Source organism: Molossus molossus, unplaced genomic scaffold (genome assembly GCF_014108415.1).
Source record: "Molossus molossus isolate mMolMol1 unplaced genomic scaffold, mMolMol1.p scaffold_m16_p_22, whole genome shotgun sequence".
In the NCBI taxonomy this organism is placed as follows: domain Eukaryota; kingdom Metazoa; phylum Chordata; class Mammalia; order Chiroptera; family Molossidae; genus Molossus; species Molossus molossus.
The window spans coordinates 10,259,006-10,279,343 of NW_023425358.1; the positions used below are offsets into that span (position 1 = coordinate 10,259,006).

Consider the following 20,338-nt stretch of genomic DNA (forward strand, 5'->3'; position numbering starts at 1 on the left):
ACCAACCACAGCTGAGGCATGTGCCCTTGACTGGAACAGAACTTGCGACGCACTGGTCCGCGGGCCAGCGCTCCAACCGCTGATCCAAACCGGCCAGGGCTTCTTAGTACATTTTAAAAGTTCTTTGTTTATTTTGGATAACAGTCCTTTATCAGATGTGTCTTTTGTAAATATGTTCTGTCAGTCTGTGGCTTGTCTTCTAATTCTCTTGATTTTGTCTTTGGCAGAGCAGAAAATTTAATTTTAAGGAAGTCCAACTTAACAATTATTTTTTTCATCGATCATGTCTTTGGTGTTGTATCTATTTATCTATTTACTTTTCATTCATTATTTTTAGAGAGGGAGAGATAGAAACATCAATGAGAGAGAACATCGATTGGCCACCTCCTGCATGCCCCTCACTGGGGACTTGGCCCACAACCTGGTCGTGTGCTCTGACCAGGAATTAAACCGGTGACCTCTGGGTGCATGGGTCGATGCTCAACCACTGAGCCACACCAGCCAGGCTGGTGTTCTATCTAAAAAGGATCACCATGCACAAGTTCATCTAAGTTTCTATATTATCTTCTGGAAGTTTTATAGTTTTGCATTTTACACTTAAATCTATGATCCATTTTAAGGTAATTTTTGTGATCAACATAAAAAATTATCCATTTTCGCCCTGGCCAATTTGGCTCAGCGGTTGGAGCATCAGCCTGCGGACCATATAGTCCCGGGTTCGGTTCCCGCTAGGGGCACATACACACACAAAAAAATTCTCCATTTTCATTTAATATTTAGAGCAGACTGCTTTCAAGATCAGGCTTGTTATACTCCTTTGTTTTTCTAGCCAGAAGTACAGAAAAACCAGCTTTGCAAAACCTCCCTGCCCTTCCCCATTCCTCTGAGAAATGGTACCCTAAATACAGGCAGAATCCTCATCTGTCTCTATGTCCCTACAGGGGCTCCACCCTTCCCTTTCACCTAATTTAAATACACACCAGTAGGGCCTGTAGCAGCTCTGTAGAAACTACTTTTAAATTTACTTTGGCTACTTGGAAAGCTGAATATCTTGATAAGGGGAGGAGCAGTGTGTGTGTGTGTGGATTTCTTCCACTAACAGATTATTAGATTAGTTACATTATAGAACACGTGGTAGATATAGAATAGGTCAGTTTGTTTGTTTTTTCTTTATCCTCACTCGAGGACATTTTTCCATTTTTTGTTCAGATAGAGTGGGAGGAAGAGAGAGAGAGAAACATCGATGTGAAAGGTACACATCGAGTGGCTGCCACCCGCACGACCCAACCAGGGCCAGGGACAAACCGCAACCAAGGTATGTGCCCTCAGTAGGAACCGAACCTGGGTCTCTGGACCACAGGCCAAGGCTCCACCCGCTGAGCCAAACCAGCCAGGGCAGAATAGGTCAGTTTTTGTGAGGGGGCACAAGTCAATGATCTCAAATGAACAATAAAAATTTAGATTTCTATCAAATTGGTGGAGGTGCCCATCATTAGATGAGTGGACAAAACGGCTGTGGTACATTTACACTATGGAATATTACTTGGCCATGAAAAAGGAAATCTTACCCTTTGCGACAGCATGGATGGACCTGGAAATTATTATGCTAAGTGAAATAAACCAGTCAGAGAAAGACAGATACTATGTGATCTCACTAATATGTGGAATCTAATGAACAAAATAAACTGATGAACTAAGTAGAAACAGAGGCATGGACACATGGAACAGACTGATAGCTGTCGGGTGGGGAGGGGGAACTGGATAAAAGAAGGTAAGGGATTAGCTAAAGAACATATTCATAACATAGACACAGACAACAATAAGGTGATGGCCAGAGGGAAGGGGGGTGCAGAAGCTGGGTGAAGGTGGGCAAAGGGGGGAAATGGGGACATCTGCAATAGTGTAAACAATAAAGTAAATAAAATTTTAAAAAATGTAGACTTTTAATAATTTGGTTAACAACATTCCAATATGCTAAGTTCTTGAGAACTCGTATCTTTAAAAAGTAATTTTTAAAACTATTAAATAAAAAATCAAACAATGAAGTAACAAGTGCCCTAGTATATACAGAATGGTGTGGGCATTACACTATGAAATATATTATTCTAAAGAAAATCCATAGGTAGGAAAACATCATAAAGTGCTTCTGCAAAGACAGATCTTTTAAATTTTAATATATTTACTCTTTTTTGATACCAAATGAGATAGAACGTGAGTGTGAAGGGGGATTAGACATTTTGGAGAGGTAGTAAGTTTAAATTGATTTTTTAGAGAGAGAGAGAAACATCGATGAAAGAGAAACATCGGTTGGCTGCCTCCTGCACGGCCCCCACTGGGGATCGAGCCCACAACCTGAGCATGTGCCCTGACCAGGAATCTAACCGGGACCTCTCAGTCCATGGGACGAGGCTCAATCCACTGAGCCACACTGGCTGGGCAACACTAATCAACTTTATATCACTCCAGATTTGCCTATTCTGTCCCTGGCAACATTTCATATAAATTGAATTGTACAATGTGTGGTCTTTTGAGACAAGCTTCTTTTTCTTAGGATGTTTTCGAGTTGTATCCATGTTGTAGCATCACTAATTCCTTTTATGGCTGAACGTTTCATTGTGTGGATCTACCATATTTACTGGTTTGCTAAGCACCCCAGAATGGCTTAAAAAAAACTATTTTCTCACAGTTCTGGAGGCTAGGAGTCTGAGATCAAGGTGTCAGCAGGTCTGTTTCCTTCTGAGGTCCTACTTCTAAGTTTGAAGGTGTCCCCCTTCTCCCTGTATCTTCACATTATTGATGACCTCCTCCTTTTTATCCTCACCCGAGGATATTTTTCCACTTTTTGTTCAGAAAGAGTGGGAGGGAGAGAGACAGAGAGAAACATTGACGTGAAAAGGATACATCGAATGGCTGCCACCTGCACGACCCAACCAGGGCCAGAGACAAACTGCAACTGAGGTACATGCCCTTAGCGGGAACCGAACCTGGGTCTCTCTGGACGCAGGCCGACGCTCTAACCGCTGAGCAAAACCGGCCAGGGCTCGGTGACCTCTTCTTACAAGGAGAGCAGTCATATTGGATTAGCACCCTCCCTGGAGCCCTCATCGTAACTTAATTACCTCTTTAAAGACTGTATCTTCAAATAATAGTCACATTCTGAGGTATTAGCCATTAGGACTTCAGCATATAAACATTTTTTGGTGAGGGACATAATTCAGGCTGTAACACCATATTGTATTTATCTAATCATCAATTCATTGACATTTCCATATACTTTTCTTGATTTCATTACTAAATCACTACAACAGACAACTATCAGGTGTACCAAAGAAGATACTTTAAAGATTTCAACAACCTTATTAACTATAATTTTTATTCCTAGGACAGTTTTTCCTAATGAATTTGAAAGTCACCCTCAGAGGGTTTTAAATATTTTAACAGAGTGTACAACATGTTGTAACAATCCAGGAAGGAGAAACATGAGAAAATCATAAAGGGAAGTGCCACTAAAGTGTCCTTGAAAAGCAAGTGCAGGTAGTGTGGGCAGAGTTCCAAGCTGAGCAAACAGTACCTGCAGAATCTAAGAGGATCGTGGCTAAACATCCATTGGTCAGAGCTGCGCCGATACTGTTGCTTAGTCTCTTGAACCTAACACGCCCAGCTCCTTGGCCAAGGAGCCCACATGCCATTCTCTCCCAGGGTGGAAGGCATTAAACCCTGAGATCATCTTAGGTTGGGAATGAACAAAACAGTCTCCTTAAACGTCAAGTCAACCAGACACTGCGGTCCTATGTGCCCAAGAGTCTCTGGGAAGGGATTAAACCAACTCACAAATGGGCCCAAAGAAGGCTGAACTGGAAGATGTAAGTCAAGTGTTATATTAGTTTGGGCACGTTCTATAGGGTGTCCACCAAAATGTATACACACTTTGAATAATTATAAATTCTAATGGGTTCAAGCTGAAAAGACCGAAGCATCAATCGAGCTATCAGCTGTTAAGTGTGTAGACATTTTGCGGGGGGACCTGTATTTCTTAGATTTCCCTAAGGAAACTGGGTTCCTAATCTTTCCTTCAAGAGGAGATACAGTCACATAGTGGAAAGAACATGACCTGCGGAGTGTCAGACCTCAGTTCAGTTCGGGTCTTGCCGCTTCTACTGGTCAGACCTTCCCAGTGCCCTAACCCCTGCGCGTCTCAGCACCCCTCCCCAACAGGGGCATGAACCCCAACCTCAGAGGGCTGAGGGTTGACTGAAAATGTCTGCCACGATGAGAACAAGTGTTTAATAAATGTTGGTTTCCTCTCTTCTCTGGTGCTCTTCTCCCTGTTCCCAAGGTTAATAGGGGAGAAACCTGGGCTTCTCTCAGAAGTACACTCATTGAACTAAGGCTGCCCTCCTTTGCTATAGTGGCCGACACCCCCCTAAAGGGTGTGGGGAATCACTGTTGAAACTTTACCTAATCCCGGAGAGTGGGATGTGTGTTTGGTCAGTAGGGAAGTAGGTCATGGGGAGAATATAGCATTTTACTACAAAACATAATTTTTATACAATCTAAGTCTGTCCTTGCCAACAGAAACACTCATGGTTTCTGTTCTGAGTTTACTTTGGAATACAACCAACCCTGCCTGACTCAGCTTTCTGTTACTCTGCAAATAATGAGGACCGTACCCTCCTTCTCCTGTGAGCAACGTAGTCACAGAATGTGGGGGAAGCACAGAACAGCGTTGGAAGTCCTCTGTTGCCCAAGGCTGGTGTGATGCGACTTAGTCCTGAACTTCCGGTAAGGTGTACCCTGCTCTGCAGGCCTAAGTAACTCTGGAGTCCATCATTCTCTTCCAGTCGACAGCTGCTACTATCATTATTTTCTCTGCAGGTGTAAGACCAGAATAACAGTCGGAACCTTGTTTTTGCATGAGGTCATGATGCTACGGAACAAAATTACCATGAACAAGAGCTCATTTGCCTCCTCGCTCAGTTTGGTTCCTTCCTGCCCTTTCCCCCCGAGCTTATTAAATACAAGACTCTGTACTGGGTGCCGAGGAAATAATGAAATGAATAAGAAATGGTCCCTACACTGAAGGAGTTTATAATCCAGTAGGGAGTTATAAACCTGTGAAACATTGCGTGTCGTGAGATATACTGACACGCTCCTTGTGGACACAGAAGAGTGAATACCTCTCACCAGGGAATACGAGAGGGCGTCGCAGGGGGCCCGGCATTTGAGCTGGGCCTTTCTTGATTGCTTCTTTCAAACTGTCATGAAAATTAGGCAGTCTTACTGGAATCCTGAATTAAAGAGTGAAGAACAAATCTTGTCTAAATTTAATTATTTCTCAAGCTCTCATAAAGAACACTGGCCTCTGAGTTAGAAGACCTGGGTTCTAGTCCAAGTTCTGCCATGCACGCTGTGACCTTGAGCAAGAGATGTAACCCCTCAGGATCACGATTTCTTCCTTTGTTAAATGGGTAGTTTGGAAGAGGTCATCTGCATGGCATTTCCTAGTTCTAAAATACCTTTCTTCCTTTGCTCCTAACACATTACAAAAATGAGTGGAATGAAAAAAGAAAAGAAATTAGAGCAAGTTTGGTCATGGTGGGGGAAGAGTGGGACTAAGGCTATGGATGCCACCTACAAAGAAGCAGTGACCAGTCGCCACTTCAGCATACCTTAGAGGAAAGGGGCATCTCTCAACTGGAAAGTCTGGCTCATTTTTTAAGCAACAAGGGAGAAAAGTTTGATATATTTTTCCTTCTTTCTCTACTAGCATTGAACTTGTTCAGCACTTACGTCAGTGAACCAGGTGGATGCTGGGTCTTCCGCTTCACGCAACAGCCCTTGTCATGTGCAAGCTCTTCCTCCCATTTCAAATACATTAGGTTTTAAAAACTCATCACTTCCCTCAAAACCCGAGTTCACTCAGTTCTGGGTAAACCTTTCCTCTCATTCATGAACATAATCAAAACTCATCCATCACTCACCCCAATTTTCTCTTCTTCACCTACAGATTCATATGTATCCACACCCATTCTCCTCTCAGATTCATCCCTCCTCCTACAGGCCAATCTCTCATCTATGCTTTTGGTTCCATCTGTGCCCTCTGGGTCCTTCAACTAAAACTAGGTCTAAGACTTTTTCACACAAAATGAAAGAAATAAAAATCTACTTTGACCCTGAATCTTCTAAGAACCACCATGAATCTCTCTTCCTATTTACTATTTCATACATAAAGCAATATATCCGATGTACATAAAAGGTATAAAGAATAATTTAACAACTGTGTTCCAAATGAGACCCAGCTTAAGAAACAGAACACTGCTAACATCTTTAGAGCTTCCTGTTGGCCCTTTGATGGTTTCCCCCATCCTTCCCTTAGTCCTCCCTCTTCACCACCACACTGAAACTGTATTCGTAGATGTCACCAAAGGCCCTCCATATTGTCTCATCCAAGGGAAATGTTAAAAGTATTATCTTATCTTAGTAGACCTCTCTCTCTTTTTTTTTTTATCCTCACCCGAGGATATTTTCCATTTTTTTGTTTAGATAGAGTGGGAGAGAGAGAGAGAGAGAAACATCGACGTAAAAGGGACACAACGAGTGGCTGCTACACGCACAACCCGACCAGGACCGGGGACAAACTCCAACCGAGGTACATGCCCTTAGCGGAAATCGAACCCAGGTCTCTTGGGACCACAGGCTGACACTCTAACCACTGAGCCAAACCGGCCAGGGCTTAGTAGACCTCTCTTGATCTTAATACTATTCTGTAGTTGACAAGGTCAACTAGTCACTTATGTTTGAAATTATCTACTCCCTTTGGATGCTGTTCTCTCCTGGTTCTTCATCTTCCATATTCTTCTTTAAGGAGTCCTCTTCTTTTGTCTGCCTCTTAAACACGAGCTGTCTTTGGCCCACTCTTCTTTCATATATCTTTGTTTTTCAAGAACTCACACACATCCATGGTTCCATTAGCAGTTGCATGCTGATAATTCCCATGACTTTATCTCTAGTCCTGACCTTTTCCTAAGTTTCAGACTCTTGTATCTAACCTGTTGAACCAACAGACATACACATAAACACATAGATGCTTCTTAGACACCTCAAAGTCAACATGTTCCAAACGGAATTCATTATCCTCCTTCCCCACCAAACTGGTGTTTCTGTATCCCAAACTTGGGCGATAGCTTAACATCCAGTCATTCTTAAAGCCAGAATCCTGGGAGTCATACTGGACTCTTCTTTATCCTTCACTCTACCCTACAGTGTCCCTATTCTGTGATTAAAAAACACATTTTCTGGTGTTCTCTCTTTCCTTTATATTCCTACAGTTATTTCACTGAGGCTCATGTCTTTTGCCTGGACTACTGCAATGCCTCTAAGTCTTGATGCCTATAAATCTTTCCATGCTGCAGCCACAGTCATCTACCAACCATGTAACTCTGACTCAACCGCTATAGAATTTAAAATATTTCATTGACTGCCCTGGCCGGTGTGGCTCATTTGGATGGATGGTCAACCCATACACCAAAGGTGGTGGGTGGGTTCTATTCCTGGTCAGGGCACATATCCAGGTTGTGAGTTCGAATAGCCAGTCGAGATGCATGCAGGAAGCAATGGATCGATGTTTTTCTCTCACATCGATGTCTCTCTCACTCCCTCTCTCTAAAAATCAATAAAAACTTAAAAGACATTTCATTGACTAATCACCACATGGATGTAGCTCACTCCCCTTTGCATTGCATATACAGTAGTCCCCCCTTCTCTGCAGGGGATACATTCCAAGACCCCCAGTGGATACCTGAAACCATGGATAGTAATCAAACCTATATATACTATGTTTTCTCCTATCCTATGATAAAGTTTATAATTTAGGCCCAGCAAGAGAAACAACAATATTAGAATAAATATAAAAAATACTGTAATAAAATCATGTCAATGTGGTCGCTCTCAGAAGATCTTATTGTACGGTGCTACTTACTTCTGCACTTACAGGAAGTGCTTTACAGCTTCTCTGGAAGACCTGGATTGCCAGCATCACCACTCTTCCATTCGGAAGTAAAATAAGGGTGACTTGTATCCAAGCACCAGGATACTGAGGCAGTCTGACTGATAACCGAGGTGGCTCCTAAGTAACTATCAAGCGGGGACAGTACACAGCTCGAGATGCTGAACAAAGGGATGACTCACATCCCAGGCAGGATGGATTGGGATGGCATGAGATCTCATCGCTCTACTCAGGATGGCATGCAATTTAAAATGTATGAATTTCCAAAATATACAGAGTACTCAACAAAAGGAAGACAAAGAACCCAATTAAAAAATGGGTAGAGGAGCTGAATAGACACGTCTCCAAATAGGACATACAAATGGCCAAGAGACATATGAAGAAATGCTCAACATCACTAATCATCAGAGAGATGCACATTAAAACAACAATGAAGTATCACCTCACACCTGTCAGATTGGGCCCCATCAACAAATCATCAAACAAGTGCTGGCGAGGGTGTGGAGAAAAGGGGACTCTAGTACACTGCTGGTGGGAATGCAGACTGGTGCACCCACTATGGAAAACAATAAGGTGTTACCTCAAAAAATTAAAAATTGAACTTCCATTTGACCTAGTGATCCCACTTCTAAGAGTATACCCTAAGACGCCTGAAACACCAATCAGGAAGACTACATGTACCCCCATGTTCATAGCAGCACTATTTACAATAGCTAAGATCTGGAAACAGCCTAAGTGCCCATCAGTACACGAATGGATAAAAAAGCAGTGGTACATATACACAATGGAGTACTATGCAGCTATAAGAAAGAAAGATCTCTTATTCTTTGAGATGACATGGAGGGACCTGGAAAGTATTATCCTAAGTGAAACAAGACAAGCGGAAAAAGACAAATACCACATGATCTCACTTATTTGTGGAATATAATGAACATAACAGTCTGAGGAATAGGGTAGACCCAGAAACATGGAAGTAGGGTACAGACTGACAACCCTCAGAACAGGGTGTGGTGGGGGGAGGGAAGAGATAAACCACAGAACTTATATACATGTACGCATGACCAATGGACATGGACAACAAAGCCAGGGTGGTGGGGATGGGGAGGAGGGTGTCAATGGGGTAAAAAAGGAGAAACATCTGTAACAAAAATAAAATTAAAAATAAAAAAATAAAAATAAAGTGTATGAATTATTGCTGGAATTCTCAATTTAATATTTTGGACTATGGTTAACTGAAGCCATGGAAAGCGAAACTGTGGCTAAAGGGGTCTCCTGTACCCAGGACTGGGCTCTTTGCCTGTCTCTCCGTCCTCATCTCCCATTTTTCCCCACCCCAAACCTTATGGGGTACACTGTGCTCATTCTATTCCCTCCACCTAGTATGTCCTTTTCAGTTTTCCTTGGCTGACTTACATTTACTCAGTTTTCAATACGTGGGCTTCCTCTCCTTTGAAAAGTCCTCTTGTGAACTCCAGGTTGAGTTCACATGCCCTGCCTCTGTGCTATCATCATAGTACCTTATACATATCTTGATTTTTATCACTTACTTTATATTAAAATTACACATTTCCATGTCTTACTCACTAGACTATTGGCTCCTCAACAGTAGACCTTATCTGCTTCATCTTAAATGGCCCATGGCTTAGCACAATGCTTGACATATAATGACAGTTCTTGATGTGAAATGGACAGATGCAGCTTAGCCTTAACCCTGAATCATGAGGGATGTAGCTTCTAGATCCAGTCATTAGTGAGGTTGTTGGTACCATTATATTTCCATATAATTTTTAGAGCGGGATGAGTCCTTAAAACACCATCTAGTACTGTGCCTCTTGGACAGGGGTATGGGTCAGCAAAGGAATATCTGAAACCATAGGACCAATGTGTCGTATCATCCTGGGGTACCAATTTCACCTAAAGATTTGGGGGAAAATGCTTTTCGTGTCAAAACAGAGAGCTGTGTTTTGGAGTAGCATACATGTTCGAGCACTGGGAGAGACTCTGGTTTATTCCAGGCTGTCCTCAGCCAAGCCTCCATGTGGTGGGAGCACAGGTCTATGGTGAGCGGTAGCATCTGAGAACACGGATCGACAGATCATTGTTTGACACTGTAGTTTAGTTCTTGTCTAGAGCCTTTCATATAAAAATAAACAGCCCCAGTGAGACCAAAGCATAAAACTGATCTCAAAAGCATCCAGAAGAGAGATGTTTTTTTATCCTGGGCTTGGGTTAGGGGTGAAAAGGTGTCTGCCTGAGAGGCAGGGCGTGTCTTCTGAAATGAGTACGTCACTATGCTTTGTAAAAAATATTCCAGGTGTTAGATAAAGGTAAGGGACGGGAGGCAGGAAAACAACGTTAAAACAGAACCAAGAGAAGGCTCGGATCCAAGTGGGGACCAGATCAAAGAGAGTGGAAGGAAGGAAAGGATAGTCGAGGTGATGTGTGGAAAGAGAGGACTGCAAATAGAACTGTGGGTTAAGACGGGACTAGATGCAGGGTGGTTGGTGATAACCCAAGAAATGATCACACCTTTAATACAACGATATGAGCAGTTTTACCCCTGGCAGCTCTCCCTGGAGTCCTGGTTGTTTGAGAACTTTCTAGTCTGTTTTCTTACAGCTGTTCCACATATCAACTTTGAGAATGAGAGAGCATCATCCAAGGGGAAATGACATAAAAAGATGCAGAAGAAGCAAACAGCCAGGGGACAAGGAGGAAGGGCTAATTGAAAGTGGATAATGGAATTGATTGAATTCAAGCAACGTTTATCCAGAGCTTATTAGCATTGTTCTAGGTGATGGAGGTACGGGGATAGCAAGACTGAACCCCAGCCTTCAAGGAGTTTGCAAGTCTTCTTTGAAGGTGCCTGAGAAGGAAAAGCCAACAGGAGAAAACCCAGTATCTAATGCATAGTCTTTCCAGTGAAGAGATCTTTGAAAGACAAACCAGGAGTCATTCTGCAACACATTATCTAGTGTCTCCATGTGATCTAAAACTTTCTCAGCAAAGAGAGCGATCAATCTGCCTCATGTTTTGATGACCACATGTCAGGCTGCACAAGGGGAAAATGGTATGGACTTGAAGAGTGACTTTCAAGGAGAGAGCTTCTCCCCCAGATCCTGTAACCAAAAAATTCTCTAGAGGTATTTGGAAAATATTTTCCAATAAAGTCTTAAAAAAAAAATACTAGGTGAATTATTCATTTCCATCATAATTAAATCTTCTCCTAAACACTAGCGTGATGTGGAGTTTCTTCAAAGGCCCTGATATAGTCTCGATGAATGAATATTTCATTACAGGTGGGTAATGAATGTTTTGAAAATGGTTATTTCAAAACAATTATTTGTACGTGTGTTCACAGGATTTTCATTACCTTAGAATCTCTCTTTTCATTTTTTATTTTACTAATATTATTTGTTTAAAAATATGTTTTTATTCATTTTTTGAGAGAGAGAAGAAGGTAGAGAGAGAGATAGAAACATGGATGTGAGAGAGAAACATCCATCGGCTGCCTCCTGCACGCCCCCTACTGGGGATCGAACCGAAACCCAGGCATGTGCCCTGACCTGGAATTGAACAGGAACCTCTCAGTCCATGGGATGATGCTCAACCCACTGAGCCACACCAGCTGGACTCTTTTTATTTTTTAATAGAAAAGAACTCAGTCTTCACGGAAGCCTTCTGAAGGTCTCCATGCTGCTGACAGAAAAACGCACTGGTGCACAGAGGCACCGGCTACTTCACAGTGGGTGGAGTCAAGAACAAAATTCTGATCTTGAATCCTAGGCTACCACTTACCTGCCTTAACACAAGAACCTCTACTGTTAAACAAACTATATAATAAAGAAATCTAAGTCATCAGTGGCCTTTTCTCAAAGCGGACCAAATGGCTAGAGATGGGGCCTTTCTGATGAGAAATTGATTGTACTAGGAAAGCCGCTGGGGACATAACCATGAGCCACCACAAATCCTTGCTCTGCCCAATGACCCTGCAGTGAAATTTGCCAAGTCACGAACTCCCCCAAACTGCGTTTCAGCACACCACCCCTTGTTTTAGTAGATCGTTCTTTTTTCCAGTACACTGTTCTTTTGGCACACCATTCTTAAACATGGACATTTGAATAAAACACCCAACACAAAAGACAGAAACAAAAATAACAGAAAAAGAGACTTTGAAAATAAACAGACATTGCAGGCAGCTGAAAGAAACTTCGAATGGAGAAAAAATACAAAGTAAATACGTATTTCTCAGAGAAATGTGAGAAGATACTACCTCCATGAAATAAAAACAGGATACTATAAAACAAAACATTTGGAAGGCCCCCTGCCTAGATAGAAGCCCTTGGGAATTAACATATCATGATAGAAATGTAAAAATGTCATAGAAGGGTTGGAAGACTTATTAGAACTGTAAGAAGATATTTTTGAAAATGGGAGAGAAAAGATAAGAAACTTAGACGACAGATCCAAGAGATCCACCATCTAAGTAATTAATGTAAGTTTTAGAAAAACAGAACAGAGGAAATTATATAACAGAAGAAAACCACCCAGAACTGCAGAATATGATTTTTAGATAGAAAAGGACTTTAAAGTAGCTGGAACAATGACTGGAAAAAAACACCCTCTCATCAACTAACAACATTGTGAAATATCAGAACAGGAGGAATAAAGCAAAGAAAACCCTACAAACTTCCAGAGAGTAAAACAAAATCCAAGGGGTCAGAACCAGAAAGGCATCAGCTTCTCAACAGACCTCTAAGGAAGCAAAAAAAAAAAAAAAAAAATGGAACAGTGCTTTAAAAACCGAGAGAGAATTCCTTGCAGTTCATACCCTCTGTCCAGCCAAACCATCACTCAAGTGTGAAGGAGGAACATGACACATGTGCAAGGTCTCACAGAGCAGCCAGATACAGTGGGCCTGACGTTGATATGATTTGGGGAGCACTCCTTAAAAAAGAATTATAAAACTGCAAACACAAAATTGGGTGTGAAAATGAATATTTATTCAGATTGAGAAATCACAGCAAATGGGAGCCATGGAGGTTTAGGACTCTTGCTTGGAAAACCTCTTTAGAAGATTTACCAAAAATGCTTCTTGATGGCAACCTGGCTTTTCCTCCCCACCCGACACCTTGCTGCAGTTGCAGCCTTCACGGGGGCCCACAAGCTTTGTAAGCTCCAGGAAAAACCTGCCTCTGTCCCCACGTGCCTTTTCTCAGAAAGCTATGCTCCAGCAAAACCTAGGAATGAGAAGGCATGGAATCCAAGAATCAGGGATCCAGGCAATTCACAGGGTGTAGCAAGGGAGCTCCCAGCATCACAAGAGGCTCAGAGAATAACCGGTCCCAGAGAACGGGGTGGGGGGCTGAGCACGGATGTTTCCAAAAGAGAGAAAAAAAATCAATCTGGCGACTTGATGTTTAACTCTATTGAGAGGCATTTTACCATCCTGTCAAAATTTGAACAAGAATTGGTAGCGAGTACTCAAAAAGCTAAGCAATGGAAGAAGATGAAGCAATGACTAACTCCAGGGCATAGAAAATGGTTGTATAAGAGAGGAAGTGTAAAAATCATGGCTTATCATAGGGTACAGTTGTGAATAATATTTGCATAGTCATAATGATGTAAACACTAAATAAACATTGCTCTATCAAAAATAATTAGAATAGCCCTGGCTGATTTTGCTCAGTGGTTAGAGTGTCGGCCTGTGGCCCAGAGAGACCTGGGTTCAGTTCCCGCTAAGGGCATGTACCTTGGCAGTTTGTCCCCGGCCCCGGTTGGGGTTGTGTGAGTGGCAGCCACTTGATGTTTCTCTCTCTTCCTCCCTCTCTCCCTCCCACTCTATCTGAAGATAAATGCAAAAGTGTCCTCGGGTGAAGATTAAAAAAAATAATAATAACAATAATTAGAATATATTGGGACTTTGCAAGAAACGGAAGTGAATCTGAGATAAAATAGTGGGTGTATAAGGAAGCTAATTTCTCATCCTCCAAGGTAGGAAGTCAATAGACATTATCTAGAAGTGGGAAAAGAAATAGCCAGTAGCATGTTATTAGGGACCATGGTAGTAAATATGAGAAAAATATAGCCTAAAGCATTCCAAGCAGTTGCCTCTAGGGGGCAGCTCAGTACAGACTCCATCAAGACCTTAGAATTTAGGACTTTTAAGAGTATACTTTTATTTATGTTGACCAAAACAGAAAACATTTAAAATAAAGGAATATCCTCAAGAGGAGTGATACAGAAAGCTGTTGGAAAATAAAACGAGGTGCCCCTGCGAAAGCACCCCCAATTCATTGTTTTTCAAGTTGTGCTCTGGCAACCACTTGCATTTCAATGACCCGGAGTGCCAGGTTTCTATTCAGATTCATAGGCCTGTCCCAGACCTAAATAATCAGCATTTCTTGGGGTGGGCTTCAGAATCTATAATTTAAAAAATTTCTCTAGACCCATTGCATTACCTATTTCTTTTTAGTAAACTGAAGAACAAAATAAATAAATAAATAAACAATCCAACAACCGACGTAGGAGACAAGAGTCAAAATCCGAAAACATGCTCTGCTGGTTGCCCGATCAACACCCATTCCCCCTTTCTTACTGACAGAGGCCTGGTTTTGTGTATTGGCAATATGTCAGACAAAACACTACTTTTCAGGCGCCTTCACAGTTAGGAGTGGCTATGTGACCTAGTTCTTACGTGAATGAGATGTAAGAAGTGATTGGGCGGGGCTTTCAGCAAGGTTCTTAGTATAAAATAAAGGACAGAGTCAGCCTGGTACATGCCTTTTGCCCTCTTTTTTTTTTCCTTACCTGAGGACATTTTTCCATTTTTTGTTCAGAAAGAGCAGGAGGGAGAGAGAGAAACATCAACGTGAAAGGGACACATCGAGTAGCTGCCACCCGCATGACCCAACCAGGGCAGGGGACAAACTGCAACCAAGGTACATGCCCTTAGCGGGAACCGAACCCGGGTCTCTCTGGACCGCAGGCCGATGTTCTAACCGCTGAGCCAAACTGGCCAGGGCCTTCTGTCCTCTTGATAAGCACAGAAGAGGTGCCTGTCTTTCAGTGAGGACAGAAGCTGCACCCTAAGGAAGACAGGAACCTGTCCCTGGACTTCTCAGCTCCAGGCATCTAGTTATTTGAGAAAGACAAACTTCTTACTTAAGTCGCTGGAGTAGGGTTTTTTGTTACTGTAGCTGAATGAAATCATTATATCTCAGGCTCAAATGTTTATTTAATAGCTTTTTTTGGTATCTTCTGAGGAATTCAATGTACAAAGAATTACAAACAATAACATTCAATATCTAGAATGAATAATGGTTAACATTTCTTCATATTTGTTTCTAGATTTGTAATTAAATGAGATTATTATTTATTATGAATACTACAGATATGACTAAATTCACCTCTTCCCAACACCTTTATTCCTATTATTCTTTCAGCCCCAGAAGCAACTATTTGCTAGATATTGAACACATTTTATTGAGTGCCTACACAGGCACTGTGCTAGGAGTCACACGATGGGCCAGACAAATAAGACTCTTTCTGTCATGGAACATGGAATACAATAAGAATAGAAGACTACAGATATCGAGTTCAGGATTTAGGGAGGCTATGGTTTGCTGTCACAGATCCCTGCGCCCAAAGCAATAGAGTCAATCAAAGAAAACAACTTGATTGATGTATCTAGGGAATCCTCAAGGGACCAGATGCCAAGAAAGAGCAGTAGTCTGCAATCGAGAGACTAGGTTCTATCTGTAATTCTTCAGCAAAGTAGATTTGGAGAAGTAACATGAGGTACTTGGTCAAATTTTCCTGAACCCACTTTTCTTCTTCAGAAAACAAGCACATTGAGCTTGATGATCTTTAAGACTATGCTTAGCTATAAACTATTTTTGTGATTATATTGAACAATGATGGGTATGAAATATACCAAACAAGACTGTCTTGAAATTTATATTCTAAGAGTTCAGGTCAGAGAATATATTAAATAAATGCTCAGGAAAAACAAATCACAACTCCTCACCCCCAAATTAAACAAATAAACAAACAAGAAAACCACCCTGGAGGGAGCTGTGATATTACAGAAGAGAAGAGTTCTGTTTTGGTCCTGGCTGCCACTTAACAGATGGATAAGCCCAGGCTAGATGCTCCGTGTCACTAAGTTTTAATTTCCTTATTTATGAAACGGGCTATTACTCTTCCCTCACAGTGCTGCTGTGGAAATTGCCTTGTACTCTGTAAAGCCCCTTATGATTTGATACCAACAAGATACTGAAAATGGCTTATACTATCTCAATCCTGCAAGGAAAAGAACGCGAGTGTGCTTTGATATCTTCAGTTTAATTCCTCATCACATAAGGCTGATAATCTTTTGAGTTTCCTTCTCCTTTGTAACCCATTTTCTTTTTACACAAGAGAAACAAAAACAGCTAAAATTTAAATAACCTCTGTTTGTTTTAGCTCCAGTAAAGTTTTGGGGAAGAGGGTGGGCGGTTAAAAGGAAGCTGAGCCTTGGCCGGTGTAGCTCGGTAGGTTAGAGCGTCGGCCTGTGGTCGGGAGAGACCCGGGTTCGGTTCCCGTTAAGGGCATGTACCTCTGTTGCAGTTTGTCCCCGGCCCTGGTTGGGTTATGTGAGAGGCAGACACTTGATGTGTTCCTTTCACATGGATGTTTCTCTTTCTCTGTCTCTTCCTCTCTCTCCTTCCCACTCTATCTGAACAAAAAATGGAAAAATGTCCTCAGGTGAGGATAAAAAACAAAACAAAAAAAAGGAAGCTGAGTTCAAATAAAGTGTGTGGATTACAACATTTACCCGTGGTCTCTGATTGTTCATATTCAGTACTGTATTGTGAATAATCTAGTTTTTGTTTTCTGACCTGTCTGTAGAAAAAAGTATAGATATGAACTCTGTCTACATACATACGCAGTCATCAGTTGATGACACAGTAGTGACTTTAGTTCTCTCACCCACAATTATAAAGTTTCACAATAAGAGGAACTTTGGCTATGGGAGTGGCTCTACAGATGGTAAAATTGCCCTTATCCATTTCCACCAGCAGATGTGTTTGAGGAAAAGAGATAATCCTTTTATTATAGCCAACCTAGGTAACACCTGTACTTTGACCAATTAAACAGGGCAGCCCATGTTAGCCTGAAGTCCCGGGGGGTGGGGGGTGGGGTGGGGGGTGTGTGTGTGTGTGGAGTGGGAAGAAAGCAGAATCCTTTCTCTTTACCGGTTTTCTCTCCAGCTCTTGCCAAATTGCAACTATTTCAAAGCGCGCTGTTTGCTGAGATTAGGCAAGAGACACAACCAAGGACATACTGGGGAAAACACCACCTAGAATAGCTACTGCTAAACGTGAGATTCAACAGCTTCACCTCGCCCATCACAACCAACATCCATCCGCCAGATGGGCGAGGAAGGAACCCACAGAATATAAGGCGAAATGCACAGACGAGAAAAGTAACCGGTAATACTGTTTCCAGCTCCCATGGAAGAGGTGAGAGGGACACAGGACAGGAAATTGTATGCTTGGCTCCCAAAACACCAGAACAAGTAAGCACAACCAGAAACCACGCCTCACTCCGCTTCTGTCAGGCACGCTCCCCTTGTGAAAGCAAGGAGCAATATTGGGTACAGCCGATATAAAATTCTATCTGTTCCAGAAACACCAGGCGCAGAGGGTAAGCGCGCCCTGGCCGAGCCTGCGAACACGGAGAAACTCCGTCCGAAGCGCACCGGCCTCCTATCTCTCAGTGTGGTGTACCAGGGTTCGTTTCTTACGAACACTGAGCCATACTACCTATTAAAATGGTTGGGAAAATACAGGTACAATTCTTAAGCCACTTTATGAGCCAGACAGAGTGATGAGCGGGGCAGTGGGGCAAATGGTCAGGGAAGAGGAGGGCGATGGTAGAGACTGAGGGGCAGGGAGGAACGGGAAGGGAATGGTCATTTCTGGACTTTTAGAAGAGGTGCCTGGCTAAATTTTAAAACGGTCTGTTTCATAAAGCCACGGGTTTCATTTACTGAAACACAAATGTTTCTTAATCTAGGGCTGCTGGGTCCTATCTCCTCTAGACCCAGACAGGGTCACCTAAACCTATTTTAAGGTCCTACCTAAACCTCTCCAACCACGGCCAGTCTCACCCCTTCGCTCCTGAGCCGTTTCTACCCCGTGGCCTGGAAACGGAGGGAATATTGCCCTGGGAGACTCGACAAATCAATCGCCTCTATTATTATTAGCTTCCAGACTTCCTGGCTTCAGGGCAGCCTCTGGCTGGGGGACTTGTGGATGGGCGCTGACGAGGGGACACGGGAGGGTGTTAAGCCCACCGTCACGGCGAGCCCACCGAAAGCAGCTCTGGGCCTCGGGCCAGACAACAGCCATCACCGCCCAGGTGTTCCCTACTCCTCGGGGTGCAGCGAATTCATCCCAGGGCCGGGCCGTCCGACAGAGGGGTGCGGGGGAGCTTCCTCAACCACGAGCCCCCCAGCTTTTCCTGCCTAGGCAGTGTCGGGCCCCTCCGCGTCCCCACTCTCTCTGCGTCCCAGCTCTCCTGGTCCCAGCTCTCCCCGTCCCGGCTCTCCGGGTCCCAGCTCTCCCCGTCCCGGCCCTCCTCCCCGTCCCAGCTCTCCGGGTCCCACCCTCTCTGCGTCCCGGCTCTCCGGGTCCCAGCTCTCCGGGTCCCAGCCTCCTCCCCGGCCCAGCTCTCCGGGTCCCACCCTCCTCCCCGTCCCAGCTCTCCGGGTCCCACCCTCTCTGCGTCCCGGCTCTCTGGCTCCCAGCTCTCCGGCTCCCAGCTTTCCGGGTCCCAGCTCTCCGGGTCCCAGCTCTCCGGCTCCCACCCTCTCCCCGTCCCAGCTCTGCGGGTCCCGGCCCTCCTCCCCGTCCCAGCTCTCCGGGTCCCAGCTCTGCGGGTCCCGGCCCTCCTCCCCGTCCCAGCTCTCCGGGTCCCACCTTCTCTGCGTCCTGGCTCTCCGGCTCCAGCTCTCCGGGTCCCACCCTCCTCCCCGTCCCAGCTCTGCAGGTCCCAGCTCTGCGGGTCCCAGCTCTCCGGGTCCCAGCTCTCCGGGTCCCAGCCTCCTCCCCGTCCCAGCTCTCCTGGTCCCATCCTCTCTGCGTCCCAGCTCTCCGGATCCCACACTCCCTGCGTCCCGGCTCTCCGGGTCCCACACTCCTCCCCGTCCCAGCTCTCCGGGTCCCAGCTCTCCCCTTCCCGGCCCTCCTCCCCGTCCGAGCCCCTCCCCGTTCAAGCCCCCTCCGCGTTCCGGCCCTTCTCCCCGTCCGGGCCCCCTCCCGGTCTGAGTCTCTCCAGGTCCGAGCCCCTCCGACTACCGGCCCTCCCCCGAGTCCCACACTCCTGGTCCCAGCCCCTTCTCGGCGTCCGAGCCCCCTGCCCACAACTGGCATCTCACCTGTGCTGAGTGCCTCCAAGCGACCCGTTGGCGTGCTGCCGCCACCCAGCAGGTGCGTGCGCCCCACCCGCCAGGGCCGAGCCACTAGCTGGCCCTCCCCGCCCCTGACCGCTTCTGACCGCCCCTCCCCGCCTCTGCCCACGTGCTGTTCCTCCCTTCTCAAAGGCTTTCCTCCACTCCCCTGACCTCCAGCTGACTTGTTCCCTGGCCCCAGACACTCCCTAAGGTGTGTGCTCCAACAGGGGCCGGTCCCCGGGCATCCAGGGCAGACTGCGACCAACTGTGACCTCCTAAGGTGCAAAGCAATTACAGAGCCCGAAAGGACTGGCAGCAGAGGATGTCCCAAGGAAGAATGTGTCATATCCTGGACCAGAATCCAGTTTTGTAGTTTAAGCGTGGTGCCGCATGGGTGCGTTCATTCTTTCGTTCCCTCGTTTATTCATTCATCAAATCTGCCGAATGCTAGGTCGGGACGGTTCAGGTGCTGGGGTAAGAGCTGCGAAGGAGAAAAAGTCCCTGCCTTAAAGGAGCTACTTCCTACTAAGAAATGTATATATTTTCTTTGGAGCATCATGTGGTCTTAATGCTCTCATCTGTAAGTTAAGGGTTGGTTGGCTTAGTTGGATAGTTTCCCATCCTGTTGCTCATAACCCGCTGTGGAAGTTGAAAGAATGCAAGAGCTAAGGCTCCATCTCAGACCTCCTGATCAGGCCCTGGGCGGGGTGCTGCACATGTACCTCTCACAGGCTTCTCAGGTGACCAGAGGAAGCCAGGGGTGAGAACCTCCGTTCCGGATCTCTAAGATGCCTTCCAGTACCCATTGTTGAGGGCCCTAGAAACCAAGGAAGTCTTGGTGGAAGAGATGCTGTCGTTAGGTTTTCAATATACACCAGCTGGGTGGTAGGGAA

General features: G+C 44.6%; 1 protein-coding gene across 1 annotated transcript in view; it reads right to left on the reverse strand.

The window, feature by feature from the left end:
• TMEM45B (transmembrane protein 45B) overlaps window positions 1–19,471 on the reverse strand; it is a 28,868-nt gene extending 9,397 nt beyond the window's left edge. Inside the window, exon 1 of the mRNA XM_036277016.1 lies at window positions 19,431–19,471. The gene's annotated coding sequence lies outside the window, so the exon portion shown is untranslated. The remainder of the gene's footprint in view (window positions 1–19,430) is intronic.
• Between the last annotated feature and the right edge of the window lie 867 nt (window positions 19,472–20,338).